Here is a 17535-nt window from a genome sequence, read left to right on the forward strand (position 1 = left end):
CCTTTTCCTGTGCAGATGTTTAAGGACAAAACAAAGCGTTCATACATGTAAATTCATGGTAAAGTACCATCAGCCGCTAAATGTTTTGCTAGAGGCCCTGGCTCCTGTACACAGTTTTCATACAGTAATTCTGATGGCTTACACAGGAAACACCAAGCTACACACATCATCAGCGCTCTGTCCAATTTAGCATTTTAACATAAAAAAAACAACAATGTTTTTACTACAAGCAGAAGCTGGGGTTAATGACAGAGCACATGGTAGAGGTATATGGCTACCCAGGGTGTAAACAGGCAGTGACAATGAGAAGGGAAAACAAGGAAAATGAAGTGTCTGATTTTCAAGCTGTTCTTACCTGCTGTCAGTGTGTATGTTTGTATGGCTCATATTATTCTTGTTATTTTCTGCCCTTCCACCCACATCTGCGGAGGAGAAACTTGTACGGCTGCTGCCCACTCAGTTATGCACTGCTTTGGCTAGACCCGTCTGTGTGTGTGTGTGGGAGGGAGGGGAGAAACTTACTACTGCCGATCACACTCAGGGAAATATGTTGCCTGTCACACAGCATACATATACAGTTGGGCACAAATTGTATGTTTTTATACAGAATTTTGCACAAAATGCGCCCTGTTCAGCATGAGCCCCAGTATGCTCCTGAATGGACACAGAATATGAAAAATAGATACTTCTAAATTGTCTCCACTACATAAATACAGGACAAAGCGTGAGATGCCCCATGCTAGAACAGAGCATACAGCTCACAGAATTACATCAGCCACTGAGAACTGGCAGAGATGCTGAAGTACATCTCCCATGATGCATAGCCAGTTACTAGTAGGTAAGTGAAAGCGCTGATCACATATACAGTAAGTTTAGGCAAGACACATACGTTTTTATTCTGGGTACATTGTATATTGTCCATCTCTGAATCAGGCCCTGAGTCGCCAACAAAACTGCTGCGAGACTATTTCCGTGCTTTATCAATCTTTCTGTAATCAAATCTCCTTCCTTGTTTTACCTTTTAGTCTCCCACACTCCAAATCCAGGTGTGTCCACGTTATCTAGAAATCTTGTTTTTACATTAGAAATTGCCCTGCTTAAACCTAAGTAGGCTATACCCACTCTGACCTATAACTATACACACTGGTGTTTTGCTTTAAGTAACGCAAGTGCAAATATCTGTGAAACTGCATGTCCAATGCAAAACATTTCTCGGGCTGTTGATAAATGTGGTTTTACTCACATTTGGGAAGTAGCTGGGGTTTACCTAGGCTTAGCCCGTGAGTCTACACAAGTGAAAGAGGTAGGCAGCATATGGTGAAAACCACACTGCTGATGCAATATTCTCAACCGTATCAAGCACTGCAAGTTGGTGTAATTGAGAACAATGCCTTCTATTTAGGAGCTACTTTCATGTAAAGCACTAGCGATAAAACCACTATAAAATGCTCAAAATTGATGTAACAGGTCCAAAAATGTTCATTACATTTCTCTAACGTCCTAGTGGATGCTGGGGACTCCGTAAGGACCATGGGAATAGACGGGCTCCGCAGGAGACAGGGCACTTTAAGAAAGAATTTGGATATTGGTGTGCTCTGGCTCCTCCCTCTATGTCCCTCCTCCAGACCTCAGTTTGAATCTGTGCCCGGACGAGCTGGGTGCAACTTACTGAGCTCTCCTGAGCTTGCTAAAAAGAAAGTATTTTGTTAGGTTTTTTATTTTCAGAGAGATCTGCTGGCAACAGACTCTCTGCTACGTGGGACTGAGGGGAGAGAAGCAGCCCTACTCACTGAAGATAGGTCCTGCTTCTTAGGCTACTGGACACCATTAGCTCCAGAGGGATCGTACACAGGATCGCACCCTTTGTCGTCCGATCCCGGAGCCGCGCCGCCGCCCCCCTCGAAGAGCCGGAAGACAGAAGCCTGTGACAGAAGCAAGAAGACTTCGAAATCGGCGGCAGAAGACTCCAGTCTTCATATGAAGTAGCGCACAGCACTGCGCCATTACTCCCACACTAAACCCACATACTCCGGTCACTGTAGGGTGCAGGGCGCAGGGGGGGGGGGGGGGGGGGGGGGGGGCGCCCTGGGCAGCAATTAGAGACCTCTTGGCAAAAGTGGGCATATATACAGTTAGGCACTGTATATATGCATGGGCCCCCGCCATATTTTTACACAGAAACGCGGGACAGAAGCCCGCCGCTGAGGGGGCGGGGCTTCTTCCTCAGCACTCACCAGCGCCATTTTTTCTCCACAGCTCCGCTGAGAGGAAGCTCCCCAGGCTCTCCCCTGCAGAATCACGGTAGAAGAGGGTAAAAAGAGAGGGGGGGGGCGCGCACATAAATTTGGCGCAAAAACAGTATGTACAGCAGCTACTGGGTTAACACTAAGTTACTGTGTGATTCCTGGGACATATAGCGCTGGGGTGTGTGCTGGCATACTCTCTCTCTGTCTCTCCAAAAGGCCTTGTGGGGGAACGGTCTTCAAAAAGAGCATCCCCTGTGTGTATGGTGTGTCGGTACGCTTGTGTCGGCATGTTTGACGAGGAAGGCTATGTGGAAGCAGAGCGGGAACAAATGAATGTGGGGTCGCCGCCGACACCCGATTGGATGGATATGTGGAAGGTTTTAAATGATGTTACTTCCTTGCATAAAAGGTTGGATAAAGCTGAAGCCTTAGGACAGCCGGGGTCTCAGCCCATGCCTGATCCGATGTCGCAGAGGCCGTCAGGGTCTCAGAAGCGCCCACTATCCCAAATTGTTGACACAGATATCGACACGGATTCTGACTCCAGTGTCGATGGCGATGATGCAAAGTTACAGCCTAAAATGGCTAAAGCCATCAGTTACATGATTATAGCAATGAAAGATGTGTTGCACATCACAGAAGAAACCCTAGTCCCTGACAAGAGGGTTTATATGTATGGGGAAAAAAGGCAAGAGGTGACCTTTCCCCCTTCACATGAGTTATGTGAAAAGGCTTGGGAATCTCCAGATAGAAAACTGCAGATTTCCAAACGGATGCTTATGGCGTATCCTTTCCCGACAACGGACAGGTTACGCTGGGAATCCTCCCCTAGGGTAGACAAAGCTTTAACACGCTTATCCAAGAGGGTAGCCCTGCCGTCACAGGATACGGCCACCCTAAAAGATGCTGCGGATAGAAAGCAGAAGGGTACCCTGAAGTCCATTTATACACATTCAGGTACCTTACTAAGGCCGGCGATTGCGTCGGCCTGGATGTGTAGTGCTGTAGCAGCATGGACGGATACCTTATCTGAAGAACTTGATACCTTGGACAAGGATACTATATTACTGACCCTGGGGCATATAAAAGACGCTGTCCTATATATGAGAGATGCTCAAAGAGACATTAGCCTACTGGGCTCTAGAATAAATGCAATGTCGATTTCTGCCAGAAGGGTCCTGTGGACTCGGCAATGGACAGGAGATGCCGACTCAAAAAGGCACATGGAGGTTTTACCTTACAAGGGTGAGGAGTTGTTTGGGGAGGATCTCTCGAACCTGGTCTCCACAGCTACGGCTGGAAAGTCAAATTTTTTGCCATATGTTCCCTCACAAACTAAGAAAGCACCGTATTACCAAATGCAGTCCTTTCTATCACAAAAAGGCAAGAAAGTCCGAGGTGCGTCTTTTCTTGCCAGAGGCAGGGGTAGAGGAAAGAAGCTGCACAATACAGCTAGTTCCCAGGAACAGAAGTCCTCCCCGGCTTCCACTAAATCCACTGCATGACGCTGGGGCTCCACAGGCGGAGCTAGGCCCGGTGGGGACGCGTCTCCGAAATTTCAGCCACGAGGGGGTTCACTCCCAGGTGGATCCCTGGGCTATAGAGATTGTGTCTCAGGGATACAAGCTGGAATTCGAAGAGATCCCCCCCCCCCCCCCCCCCCCCCGTTACCTCAAATCGGCCCTGCCAGCTTCCCCCTTAGAGAGGGAAATAGTGTTAGCTGCAATTCACAAATTGTATCTTCAGCAGGTGGCGGTCAAGGTTCCCCTCCTTCAACAAGGAAAGGGTTACTATTCGACCATGTTTGTGGTACCGAAACCGGACGGTTCGGTCAGACCCATATTGAATTTAAAATCCCTGAACATATACCTGAAAAGCTTCAAGTTCAAGATGGAATCGCTCAGAGCGGTCATCGCAAGCCTGGAAGGGGGGGATTTTATGGTGTCTCTGGACATAAAGGATGCTTACCTTCATGTCCCCATTTATCCACCTCATCAGGAGTACCTCAGATTTGTGGTACAGGATTGTCATTACCAATTCCAGACGTTGCCGTCTGGTCTCTCTACGGCACCGAGAATATTTACCAAGGTAATGGCGGAAATGATGGTGCTCCTGCGACGGCATGGACGATCTCCTCATAAAGGCGAGGTCCAGAGAGCAGTTGCTGATCAGCGTAGCACGCTCTCGGGAAGTGTTACAACAGCATGGCTGGATTCTAAATATTCCAAAGTCGTAGTTGATTCCTACGACTCGTCTGCCCTTCCTGGGCATGATTCTGGACACAGGCCAGAAGAGGGTTTATCTCCCGATGGAGAAGGCTCAGGAGCTCATGACACTGGTCAGAGACCTATTAAAGCCAAAACAGGTGTCGGTGCATCAATGCACGCGAGTTCTGGGAAAGATGGTGGCATGATACGAGGCCATTCCTTTCGGCAGGTTCCATGCGAGGACCTTTCAATGGGATCTGTGGGACAAGTGGTCCGGATCACATCTAAAAATGCATCGGCTGATCACCCTATCCCCCAGAGCTAGGGTGTCTCTCCTGTGGTGGCTGCAGGGTGCTCACCCTTCTCGAGGGCCGCAGATTCGGCATTCAGGACTGGGTCCTGGTGACCACGGACGCAAGCCTCAGAGGGTGGGGAGCAGTCACACAGGGAAGAAATTTCCAAGGGCTGTGGTCAAGTCAGGAGACTTGCCTTCACATCAATATCCTGGAACTAAGGGCCATATACAACGCCCTACGTCAAGCGGAGACCCTGCTTCGCGACCAATCGGTGTTGATTCAGTCAGACAACATCACCGCAGTGGCTCATGTAAACCGCCAAGGCGGCACAAGGAGCAGGGTGGCGATGGCGGAAGCCACCAGAATTCTTAGCTGGGCGGAGAATCACGTAAGAGCACTGTCAGCAGTGTTCATTCCGGGAGTGGACAACTGGGAACAGACTTCCTCAGCAGGCACGACCTCCACACGGGAGAGTGGGGACTTCATCAAGAAGTCTTCGCGCAGATTGCAGGTCGGTGGGAACTGCCACAAGTAGACATGATGGCATCCCGCCTCAACAAAAAGCTACAGAGGTATTGCGCCAGGTCAAGAGACCCTCAGGCGAGGGTGTTCCAGTCGGTCTATGTATTTCCTCCTCTTCCTCTCATACCCAAGGTGCTGAGAATCATAAGAAGAAGAGGAGTGAGAACAATACTCATTGTTCCGGATTGGCCAAGAAGGACTTGGTATCCAGAGCTGCAAGAAATGCTCACAGAGGACCATTGGCCTCTGCCTCTAAGACAGGACTTGTTGCAACAGGGGCCCTGTCTGTTCCAAGACTTACCGCGGCTGCGTTTGACGGCATGGCGGTTGAACGCCGGATCCTAGCAGAAAAAGGCATTCCGGATGATGTTATTCCTACGCTGATAAAGGCTAGGAAGGACGTGACGGCTAAACATTATCACCGTATATGGCGAAAATATGTTGCTTGGTGTGAAGCCAGGAATGCCCCTACGGAGGAATTCCAGCTGGGCCGTTTCCTTCACTTCCTACAGTCGGGAGTGTCTTTGGGCCTAAAATTGGGTTCCATAAAGGTCCAGATTTCGGCCCTATCCCTTTTCTTTCAAAAAGAACTGGCTTCTCTACCTGAAGTTCAGACGTTTGTAAAGGGAGTGCTGCATATTCAGCCCCCTTTTGTGCCCCAAGTGGCACCTTGGGATCTTAACGTGGTGTTGAGTTTCCTAAAAGTCACACTGGTTTGAGCCACTTAAGACCGTGGAGTTACATTTCTCACGTGGAAGGTGGTCATGCTATTAGCCTTGGCTTCGGCTAGGCGTGTGTCAGAATTAGCGGCTTTGTCACATAAAAGTCCCTATCTGGTTTTCCATATGGACAGGGCGGAATTGCGGATCCGTCCGCAATTTCTGCCAAAGGTGGTGTCATCTTTTCATATGAACCAACCTATTGTGGTGCCTGTGGCTACTCGTAACTTGGAGGATTCTGAGTTACTTGATGTGGTCAGGGCTTTGAAAGTTTATGTAGCCAGAACGGCTAGGGTCAGGAAAACAGAGTCTTTGTTTATCCTGTATGCTTCCAACAAGCTTGGGGCTCCTGCTTCAAAGCAAACTATTGCTCGCTGGATCTGTAACACGATTCAGCAGGCTCAAAATCAGTTAAGGCCCATTCCACTAGGAAGGTGGGCTCTTCTTGGGCGGCTGCCCGAGGGGTCTCGGCATTACAGCTTTGCCGAGCAGGCTACTTGGTCAGGTTCAAACACTTTTGCAAAGTTCTACAAGTTTGATACCCTGGCTGAGGAGGACCATGTGTTTGCTCATTCGGTGCTGCAGAGTCATCCGCACTCTCCCGCCCGTTTGGGAGCTTTGGTATAATCCCCATGGTCCTTACGGAATCCCCAGCATCCACTAGGACGTTAGAGAAAATAAGATTTTACTTACCGGTAAATCTATTTCTCGTAGTCCGTAGTGGATGCTGGGCGCCCGTCCCAAGTGCGGACTTCTTCTGCAATACTTGTATATAGTTATTGCTTAAATAAGGGTTATGTTATGGTTGCATCAGGGTTGATCTGATGCTCCGTTGTTGTTCAAACTGTTAACTGGGTAAGTTTATCACAAGTTATACGGTGTGATTGGTGTGACTGGTATGAGTCTTGCCCTGGATTCCAAAATCCTTTCCTTGTACTGTCAGCTCTTCCGGGCACAGTTTCTCTAACTGAGGTCTGGAGGAGGGACATAGAGGGAGGAGCCAGAGCACACCAGTATCCAAATTCTTTCTTAATGTGCCCTGTCTCCTGCGGAGCCCGTCTATTCCCATGGTCCTTACGGAGTCCCCAGCATCCACTACGGACTACGAGAAAATAAGAATTTACTTACCGATAATTCTATTTCTCGGAGTCCGTAGTGGATGCTGGGGTTCCTGAAAGGACCATGGGGAATAGCGGCTCCGCAGGAGACAGGGCACAAAAAGTAAAGCTTTCCGATCAGGTGGTGTGCACTGGCTCCTCCCCCTATGACCCTCCTCCAGACTCCAGTTAGGTACTGTGCCCGGACGAGCGTACACAATAAGGGAGGAATTTTGAATCCCGGGTAAGACTCATACCAGCCACACCAATCACACTGTACAACCTGTGATCTGAACCCAGTTAACAGTATGATAACAGCGGAGCCTCTGAAAAGATGGCTCACAACAACAATAACCCGATTTAGTTAGCAATAACTATGTACAATTATTGCAGATAATCCGCACTTGGGATGGGCGCCCAGCATCCACTACGGACTCCGAGAAATAGAATTATCGGTAAGTAAATTCTTATTTTCTCTATCGTCCTTGTGGATGCTGGGGTTCCTGAAAGGACCATGGGGATTATACCAAAGCTCCCAAACGGGCGGGAGAGTGCGGATGACTCTGCAGCACCGAATGAGAGAACTCCAGGTCCTCTTTTGCCAGGGTATCAAATTTGTAGAATTTTACAAACGTGTTCTCCCCCGACCACGTAGCTGCTCGGCAAAGTTGTAATGCCGAGACCCCTCGGGCAGCCGCCCAAGATGAGCCCACCTTCCTTGTGGAATGGGCCTTAACAGATTTAGACTGTGGCAGGCCTGCCACAGAATGTGCAAGTTGAATTGTGCTACCAATCCCACGAGCAATCGACTGCTTAGAAGCAGAAGCACCCAGCATTGTTGGGTGCATACAGGATAAACAGCAAGTCAGATTTCCTGACTCCAGCCAACCTGGAAACTATATTTTCAGGGCCCTGATAACATCCAGCAACTTGGAGTCCTCCAAGTCCCTAGTAGCCGCAGGTACCACAATAAGCTGGTTCAGGTGAAACGCTGACACCACCTTAAGGAGAAACTGGGGACGAGTCCGCAGCTTTGCTCTGTCCGAATGGACAATCAGATATGGCTTTGTGAGATAAAGCCGCCAATTCTGACACTCGCCTGGCCGAGGCCAGGACCAACAGCATGGTCATTTTCCATGTGAGATATATCAAATCCACAGATTTGAGTTGTTTAAACCAATGTGATTTTTTTAGGAATCCCAAAACTACGTTGAGATCGCCCAGTGCCACTGGAGACATCAAAGGGGCTGTATATGCAGTACTCCCTTAACAACTTCTGGACTTCAGGAACTGAAGCCAATTTCTTTCTGGAAGAAAATCAACAGGCCGAAATTTGAACCTTAATGGACCCAATTTGAGACCCATAGACACTCCTGTTTACAGGAAATGTAGAAATTAACCTAGTTGAAATTCTTCCGTGGAGCCTTCCTGGACTCACACCCTGGCACATATTTTCACCTAAGTGGTGATAATGTTGTGCGGTCACCTCCTTCCTGGCTCTGACCAGGGTAGGGATGACCTCTTCCGGAATGCCTCTTTCCCTTAGGATCCGGCGTTCACCCGCCTTGGCGTCAACGCAGCTGCGGTAAGTCCCGGAACAGACACGGTTCTTGCCGAATCAAGACCCTTCTTAGTATCTCTTGAAGTTCCGGGAACCAAGTCCTTCTTGGCCAAACCGGAGCCACGAGTATAGTTCTTACTCCTCTCCTTCCTATCATTTTCAATACATTGGGTATGAAAAGCAGAGGATGGAACACATACACCGACTGGTACACCGACGGTGTTACCAGAGCGTCCCAGCTATTGCCTGAGTGTCTCTTGACCTGGCGCTTCAGGTGGGACGCCATCATAACCACCTTTGGTCTTTCCCAACGGTTTACAATCATGTGGAAACTTCCAGATTAAGTTTCCACTTTTCCGGGTGGAATTCATTTATGCTGAGGAAATCTTCCCAGTTGCCCACTCCCGGAATGAACACTGCTGACAGTGTTATCACATGATTTTCCGCCCAGCGAAGAATCCTTGCTGTCATTGCCCTCCTGCTTCTTGTGTCGCCCCGTCTGATAACGTGGGCGACCGCCATGATGATGTCCTACTGGATCAGCACCGGTTGACTTTGAAGCAGGAGTCTTCCTAGGCTCAGAGCATTGTAAATTGCCCTTAGCTCCAGTATATTCATGTGGAGAGAAGTCTCCAGACTTGACCACACTTCCTTGGAAATTTTTTCCCTGTGTGACTACTCCCCAGCCTCTCAGGCTGGTATCCGTGGTCCCCAGAACACAGTCCTGAATGCTGAGTGTGCTGCCCTCTAAAAGATGAGCACTCTGCAGCCCCCACAGAAGAGACACCCTTGTCCTTGGAGACAGGATTATCCGCTGATGCATCTGAAAATGCGATCCGGACCATTCGTCCAGCAAATCCCCTGAGATCTGCCGAATGGAATCGCTTCGTAAGAAGCCACCATTTTTCCAGGACTCCTGTGCATTGATGCACTGATACTTGGCCTGGTTTTAGGAGGTTTCTGACTAGGTCGAATAACTCCTTGGCTTTTTCCTCCCGGAGGAACACCTTTTTCTGGACTATGCCCAGAATCATTCCTAGGAACAGCAGACGTATCGTCGGAAAACAGCTGCGATTCTTGGAATATTTAGAATCCAGTCGTGCTGTCGTAGAACTACTTTAGATAGTGCTCTTCCGACCTCCAACTGTTCTCTGGAACTTGCCCTTTTCAGGATATCGTCCAAGTAAGGGATAATTTAGATGCCTTTTTTCTTTGAAGAAACATCTTTTCGGCCATTACCTTGGTAAAAGGCCCGGGGTGCCGTGGATAATTCAAACGGCATCGTCTGAAACTGATATTGACAGTTCTGTACCACGAACCAGAGGTACCCTTGTTGAGAAGGGCAAATTTGGACATGGAGGTAATCCTTGATGTCCAGGGACACCATATAGTCCCCTTTTTTCCGGTTCGCTATCACTGCTCTGAGTGACTCCATCTCGATTTGAACCTTTTATGTAAGTGTTCAAAGATTTCAGTTTAGACTATGTCTCACCAAGCCGTCTGGCTTCAGTACCACAATATAGTGTGGAAAAATAATACCCTTTTCCTTGTTGTAGGAGGGGTACTTTGATTATCACCTGCTGGATATACAGCTTGTGAATTGTTTCCAATGCTGCCTCCCTGTCGGAGGGAGCCGTTGGTAAAGCAGACTTCAGAAACCTGCGAGGAGAAGATGTCTCGACTCTCCAATCTGTACCCCTGGGATAATACTTGTACTATCTAGGGGTCAACCTGCGAGTGATCCCACTGCGCGCTGAGACTCTTGAGACTACCCCCCCACCTTGAGTCCGCTTGCACGGCCCCAGCGTCATGCTGAGGACTTGGCAGACGCGGTGGAGGGCTTCTTTTCCTGGGAAGGGGCTGCCTGCTGCAGTCTACTTCCCTTACCTCTATGTCTGGGCAGATATGACTGGCCTTTTGCCTGCATGCCCTCATGGGAAAGGAAGGATTGAGGCTGAAAAGACGGTGTCTTTTTCAGCTGAGATGTAACTTGGGGTAAAAAGGTTGGATTTCCCAGCTGTTGCCGTGGTCCCCAGGTCCGATGGACCGACCCCAACTAACTCCTTCCCTTTATACGGCAATACTTCCATGTGCCGTATGGGATCTGTATCACCTGACCACTGTCGTGTCCATGACATCTTCTGGGTGATATGGACAACGTACTTATCTTGATGCCAGAGAGCAAATATCCCTCTGTGCATCTCACGTACATATATATAGAATGCATCCTATTAAATGCTCTATATGAATAAAATATTTTCAGTCAGGGAATCCGACCAAGCCAACCCAGCACTGCATCTCCAGGCTGATGGCGATCGCTGGTCGCAGTATAACCACCGTATGTGTGTATATACTTTTTAGGATATCTTTCCAGCTTCCTATCAGCTGGCTCCTTGAGGGCGGCCGTATCTGGAGACGGTAACGCCACTTGATAAGCGTGTGAGCGCCTTATCACCCTAAGGGGTGTTTCCCAACGCGCCCTAATTTCTGGCGGGAAAGGGTATAACGCCAATATTTGCTATCGGGGTAACCCCACGCATCATCACACACTTCATTTTATTTTATCTGATTCAGGAAAAACTACAGGTAGTTTTTTCACTCCCACATAATACCCTTTTTTGTGGTACTTGTAGTATCAGAAATATGCAACACCTCCTTCATTGCCCTTAACGTGTGGCCCTAATGAGAAATACGTTTGTTTATTCACCGTCGACACTGGATTCAGTGTCCGTGTCTGTGTCTGTGTCGACCGACTGAGGTAAATGGGCGTTTTTAACGCCCCTGACGGTGTTTCTGAGACGCCTGGACCGGTACTAATAGTTTGTCGGCCGTCTCACGTCGTCAACCGACCTTGCAGCGTGTTGACATTCTCACGTAATTCCCTAAATAAGCCATCCATTCCGGTGTCGACTCCCTAGAGAGTGACATCACCATTACAGGCAATTTCTCCGCCTCCTCACCAACATCGTCCTCATACATGTCGACACACACGTACCGACACACAGCACACACACCGGGAATGCTCTGACAGAGGACAGGACCCACACTAGCCCTTTGGGGAGACAGAGGGAGAGTTTGCCAGCACACACCAAAACGCTATAATTATATAGGGACAACCTTATATAAGTGTTTTCCCTTATAGCATCTTTATATATATATATCTCAATATCGCCAAAATCAGTGCCCCCCCTCTCTGTTTTAACCCTGTTTCTGTAGTGCAGTGCAGGGGAGAGCCTGGGAGCCTTCTCTCCAGGCTTTCTGTGAGAGAAAGTGGCGCTGTGTGCTGAGGAGATAGGCCCCGCCCCTTTTTCGGCGGGCTCGTCTCCCGCTATTTAGTGAATCTTGGCAGGGGTTAAATATCTCCATATAGCCTCTGGGGGCTATATGTGAGGTATTTTTCGCCAAAAACGGTTTTCATTTGCCTCCCAGGGCGCCCCCCTCCCAGCGCCCTGCACCCTCAGTGACTGCCGTGTGAAGTGTGCTGAGAGGAAAATGGCGCACAGCTGCAGTGCTGTGCGCTACCTTTAGAAGACTGCAGGAGTCTTCAGCCGCCGATTCTGGACCTCTTCTTACTTCAGCATCTGCAAGGGGGCCGGCGGCGCGGCTCCGGTGACCATCCAGGCTGTACCTGTGATCGTCCCTCTGGAGCTGATGTCCAGTAGCCAAGAAGCCAATCCATCCTGCACGCAGGTGAGTTCACTCCTTCTCCCCTAAGTCCCTCGTTGCAGTGATCCTGTTGCCAGCAGGACTCACTGTAAAATAAAAAACCTAAGCTAAACTTTCTCTAAGCAGCTCTTTAGGAGAGCCACCTAGATTGCACCCTTCTCGGCCGGGCACAAAAATCTAACTGGAGTCTGGAGGAGGGTCATAGGGGGAGGAGCCAGTGCACACCACCTGATCGGAAAGCTTTACTTTTTGTGCCCTGTCTCCTGCGGAGCCGCTATTCCCCATGGTCCTTTCAGGAACCCCAGCATCCACAAGGACGATAGAGAAATAGATTTACCGGTAAGTAAAATCTTATTTTGTCTTAATGATCTCCAGCAATAATTCACACTGTCTGGATCTTGTCATTTGTCTCACATAAATGGTCAACATTTGTGAGAGTTTAAGGTGTGTGTGTGTGTGCGTGCGTGCGTGCGTGTAAACCCCCCCCACCCCAAATTGTTTTAACACAGGTACACATACATGCTGTATAGTGGAAACTATATAACATCACCCCATATTACCAAGTCTTACGGCCCATACACACTGGGTGATTTTGAGCTGAAAGCAGGTCCCTTTTGGTGTTTTCAGCTGCTTTCAGCTCAAAGCCGCCCAGTGTGTATGCCCCGGCGATGAGCGCTGACGCGCGCTCCCGCTTCATCGCTGGCAGCTGCCGTTCATCTACTGGTATTACCAGTAGATGAACGGCGGGGTGAGCGGCTTTCCATAGCGTCCTGCTATGGAAAGCCGCTCACCCCCGCTGACATCGCTGGGCAGGGGGGAAAGCGGTCAGTGTGTATGCACTGAGCGCTTTTCAGCCCAGTAATGTCAGCGATCATCGCTGTGCATACACGCTGGGCAAAAATGCCCAGTGTGTGTATGCAACTTTAAGTGAGCCAAACTTATCTAATTAATCCTACTTTATGCCTTATCACCTAATGGGAGTTTAACAACCAAAAATGTCTGTAATCTGCCAGCTGGTTAAGATCATTACCATGCTCCAATGATAACTTCACTTAGCACTGAGGAACAGGTCCTTCCCACTGGCCTTCACAAGTCTAATTTTGATTTACGTTGTTAAGAGACACATGTCAGAGATTAAAATAAAAACTTTCTACCAGCCACACTGTTCTTCACAGACCTGCAAACTGAGGTACTATGCCTAGATTTGATGGAGATGGTGGTAGTCATCTAAACAGGGCAAAACGTCAGCTCCAGGACATGAATAAAGCTGGTCAGCTCCCTTACAGTATAGTAAAAGAACAGCCCCAGGCTGATCAGTGTAGGACTGGTATCTCTATGGGGGGGGGGAATAGAATAGTGCAATAGAATATGTTTGTGCTTATGATGATGGTGATAAATAAATAAATAGGAAGGTTGGGTGAAAAAAACAGAAGCTTCGAGAACCCCTTAAGCACCTTCTAAAACAGTTACCTCTTATACCAAACACATACCTAAAAAAAATATTTTTAAAAACACTTTACTGAATATAAGACATGTCCTCTGAGTCAGAAGAGGGGGGTTCCTGGAAAATTTCACTTAAATAACTCGCCGGCTAACTATGAACTATGCATAATGATCAAAACAGGATTTCCCTTTACTGCCAACCAATTCCAAGCAGCCAATGTGGGAAAACACTTGAGACTGGCTGGTGGTCACCGGAAGTCCTAGTTACTATGGGTGTGACCGAATGCACCTTGCTGCACCAAGCGATCTCAAATTTGTTTGATCCCACTAGATTATGGCTATTAGGGGATTCCCTCTTACTGCCAGTAATCACCTTTTACTGACTCCACCCACTGCGCAGTGGGAGGGTAACTTGCTGCCACCACCAAGCTCATATGATCCAGTCTGTACTAAGTAGCTGGCAGAGAGCTGAGCTTGGAGACAATGGAAAACGGAATAGCATTTTGAGAAATCCTGTTGATCACAGGATACAGCAGATGAAGAATTTTTGAAGCAAGTAAATGTTTATTGCTCGACAGCATAAAAGGGATTCTCCAGAAAGAGAACATATAGGGGGTAATTCCAAGTTGATCGCAGCAAGAAATTTTTTAGCAGTTGGGCAAAACCATGTGCACTGCAGGGGGGGGGCAGATTTAACACGTGCAGAGAGAGTTAGTTTTGGGTGTGGTGTGTTCAATCTGCAATCTAATTTGCAGTGTAAAAATAAAGCAGCCAGTATTTACCCTGCACAGAAATAAAATAACCCACCCAAATCTAACTCTTTCTGCACATGTTATATCTGCCTCCCCTGCAGTGCACATGGTTTTGCCCAAATGCTAAAAATTTTCCTGCTGCGATCAACTTGGAATTACCCCCATAGTCCTGTGCATCACACGCTTTTTTTCCCCCCTCCATTTTAAACTGGTCTGTTAAGAAACGGTTGTTACATGAAAATAACTTGCTAATAAATAATAATAATAATAATAATAATAATAAAAAATTGCTTAGTAGCAATGCCTTACCCTATAACTTAAGACCCACTAAAATCTTGGTATTTTGGAGAACTAAGGGCCTAATTCAGACCTGATTGCAAAGGGGCAAAACATACAGCTTCCTTTCATAAATATATACCAGTTTGCTTTCTTAAAACACAATCTGATTTTGCATATAACTTCTTCATTAACACCTTCCCACAGGAAGCTGCAAAATCCAGGAATATCACTAGAGTGCATGGACCACAATCAAAGGCCTTGCCAATCAACTTTGAATAATACATTAACGACACATCCTAAATATAAATACATTTAAACATGTTAAAGACTATTAAATAAACTGTTTTATAAACCTAGGCTCTGCAAATCAGCTGCAGTGCTTATATCAATATATATATTGTAATACATTATATGTTATGTATGTGCGCATTACTGTTAGTTCTAGATCCAGCCCCCAACTCTGGTACTTGACTATGCAGTGTCTCAGCCTCATGCAGAGGGGTGTAGTATGGCTGACCGGCGGTCAGCATACCGACGTCAGGATCCCGGTGGGAGGGGCAAGTGCAACAAGCCCCTTGCGGGCTCGGTGGCGCCACGGGTTATTTTCCCACTCTATGGGTGTCGTAGACACCCACAAGTGGAAATAGTCCCTGTTGGTAGGCATGCCGACAGTCGGGATAGTGAGCCGGCGGGATGTTGGTGTTGGTGGGGGTCATGTGACCCCGAAGGTCACCTGAATACAACCCATACAGCCTTACACTGCAGCTTGGGACTAACAGCTCCTGGCTGTAGTCATGCTCCTTGCCAACAGCTATTACATTTACAACTGGCGCCTCAGTGCGGATTGGTCCGTTCAAAAACCCCTACAGTGCCATGGTCGCCATCTTGGCCATGACTCTGGAAACAATAGACCATAGTAATTTTACCTCCATTGTTGTTTTTGAGTAGGTGGGTGATTCTCTCATTGGGAATTTCCCCCCATGTTTTCTTAAAGCAGCAATAATTTACAAAGCAAAACCATGCCTTGTAAATGATTGCCAAAAAAAAAAAAAAGAGTTCGGCCAGCAAACACCACCACGACCAACTCAGACGGCATTACATCCGGCCCCATGTCTCGGAGCCCAAATAAAAAGCAAGTGTTCTGGGTGTAACAAATAAGTTGAATGGTTTACACGATACACAAACAGGTCAAGGAAATGAATTAGCTCTTTAAATAGGATAAAAAAAAATTACAACATATGGAAGGCCAAGATAATATTAGAAATCTCGTGGGAAAAAAATTAATTATTAGCCAATGTCAATAAAAACATGATTTATTTTTATGTTCTGGAGAAATCGTAAAAAATTTCATTTAATTCCACTGATGTGTCCTATGTCACAAATGTACAAATGTTCTTATGAATTCCAAGTCTGAGAACACACTGATGGTTAAGGACACATGCTAAATCCTATCAGCTTTGTTCCCTCCTCCACACTTTTATATCCAGACCGGTGCTCTCAAAATAGAATTCCCACAACTGTTCTTACAGCTCAGCTATTTTCTGTCTGCTTTAAACACATCCTCAGGAAAACCTCTTTTCTTAGTTACAACACAATATGATATTGATGGCCGTGCTTCTGCCAACATTCGACTTATTAAAAAGTTCCTATTTGTAGTACCGACACCGATCTCAAAGTCGGACGCAAACACAAGTTTCAGATTTTTCCCTTGCAACTTGATTTATTTTCATTGTGCATACACAACTCTTATTTATCAAAGATGCCAAAAAAGGTGCATATATTAGTACCAAAAAAAACGGGTTCAAAGCTGTAAGCTGATGATGAAGCCTTAGAACGTTTCTGATTTGCCTAAAACACATCCAATGCAAATACAGTATTGCTTGGTGGCTGTTGTATTATAGCAGGATTACATTATACAGAAGTTCAGAACACATCCTGCCATTTACTAGAACATGTATGAATTGTGTACTGCCTTTTCGGCCATCTTTGGTACTCACAAAGAGGCCACAACTTCTGCTGTATTCCTGGAGCATGTTCTCCTGTTAGTTGTATGGGGAGGGAGGTGCATTTATCACCTGTGCGTTGGCTGAATCTCACATTTGTGGCCAACTCTGCTTAGGAAGCGATTTTTTTCCTGGATGTATTTTACATTTGCACTTAGAACAGTCTATTGGAACACTTAGAAGTCCATAGCCTAACTAGAAATAAAATAAACTGAAATTGCTCGACTTTGGTGGAAATTTACTATCTAGCAAGATCCCATATTTATAATGGATGTTGCACGGATGCTGTGCTCTGTGATACAGAATGCAGAATGTAAAATATAAGAAAATGTGGCTTGGCAGAAGTTTTATAAACACCATCTATCAATGTCTTTACCAGGCATACATGCTGCTGCTGTCATAAATCCATGGTGTGCACGGTATTCTCTGGGGAGACTCAGGACTCTGTATAACACAAGGTTTACAGCATTTGTGCAATTATTGGACAAGATAGTCATAGGAGTACATGTTTAGCCTCTTAGAACTCCTTTCCTGTTCAACACAAACTCTGTGGACACTTAATTAGATAAACCATCTCAGTACTGTTTAGGTATTCCATTTGTACCAGCTTCAATTCTTTGTGCATGGATTCAGCAAGATGCTGAAAATACAGTATATGCTTAAAGATCCTTATCAATGATGACATGAAGGCATTACGCAGTTCACATTCATTTCCTTCTGATGAAACGGCCAGCGTTGTAGGCC

At 47.0% G+C, this 17535-nt stretch overlaps 1 protein-coding gene across 4 annotated transcripts in view; it reads right to left on the minus strand.

Moving 5' to 3' along the window:
• ATF7 (activating transcription factor 7) overlaps window positions 1-17535 on the minus strand; it is a 218173-nt gene that overhangs the window by 98877 nt on the left and 101761 nt on the right. The window contains exon 1 of one of the 4 annotated variants that reach the window (XM_063952153.1): window positions 356-451. The exons of the other annotated variants lie outside the window; for them this stretch is intronic. The gene's annotated coding sequence lies outside the window, so the exon portion shown is untranslated. Of the gene's footprint in view, window positions 1-355; window positions 452-17535 lie in introns of those variants that run through there. 4 annotated transcript variants of the gene reach the window in all.

The sequence above is a fragment of the Pseudophryne corroboree genome, chromosome 2, assembly GCF_028390025.1.
Source record: "Pseudophryne corroboree isolate aPseCor3 chromosome 2, aPseCor3.hap2, whole genome shotgun sequence".
NCBI lineage: Eukaryota > Metazoa > Chordata > Amphibia > Anura > Myobatrachidae > Pseudophryne > Pseudophryne corroboree.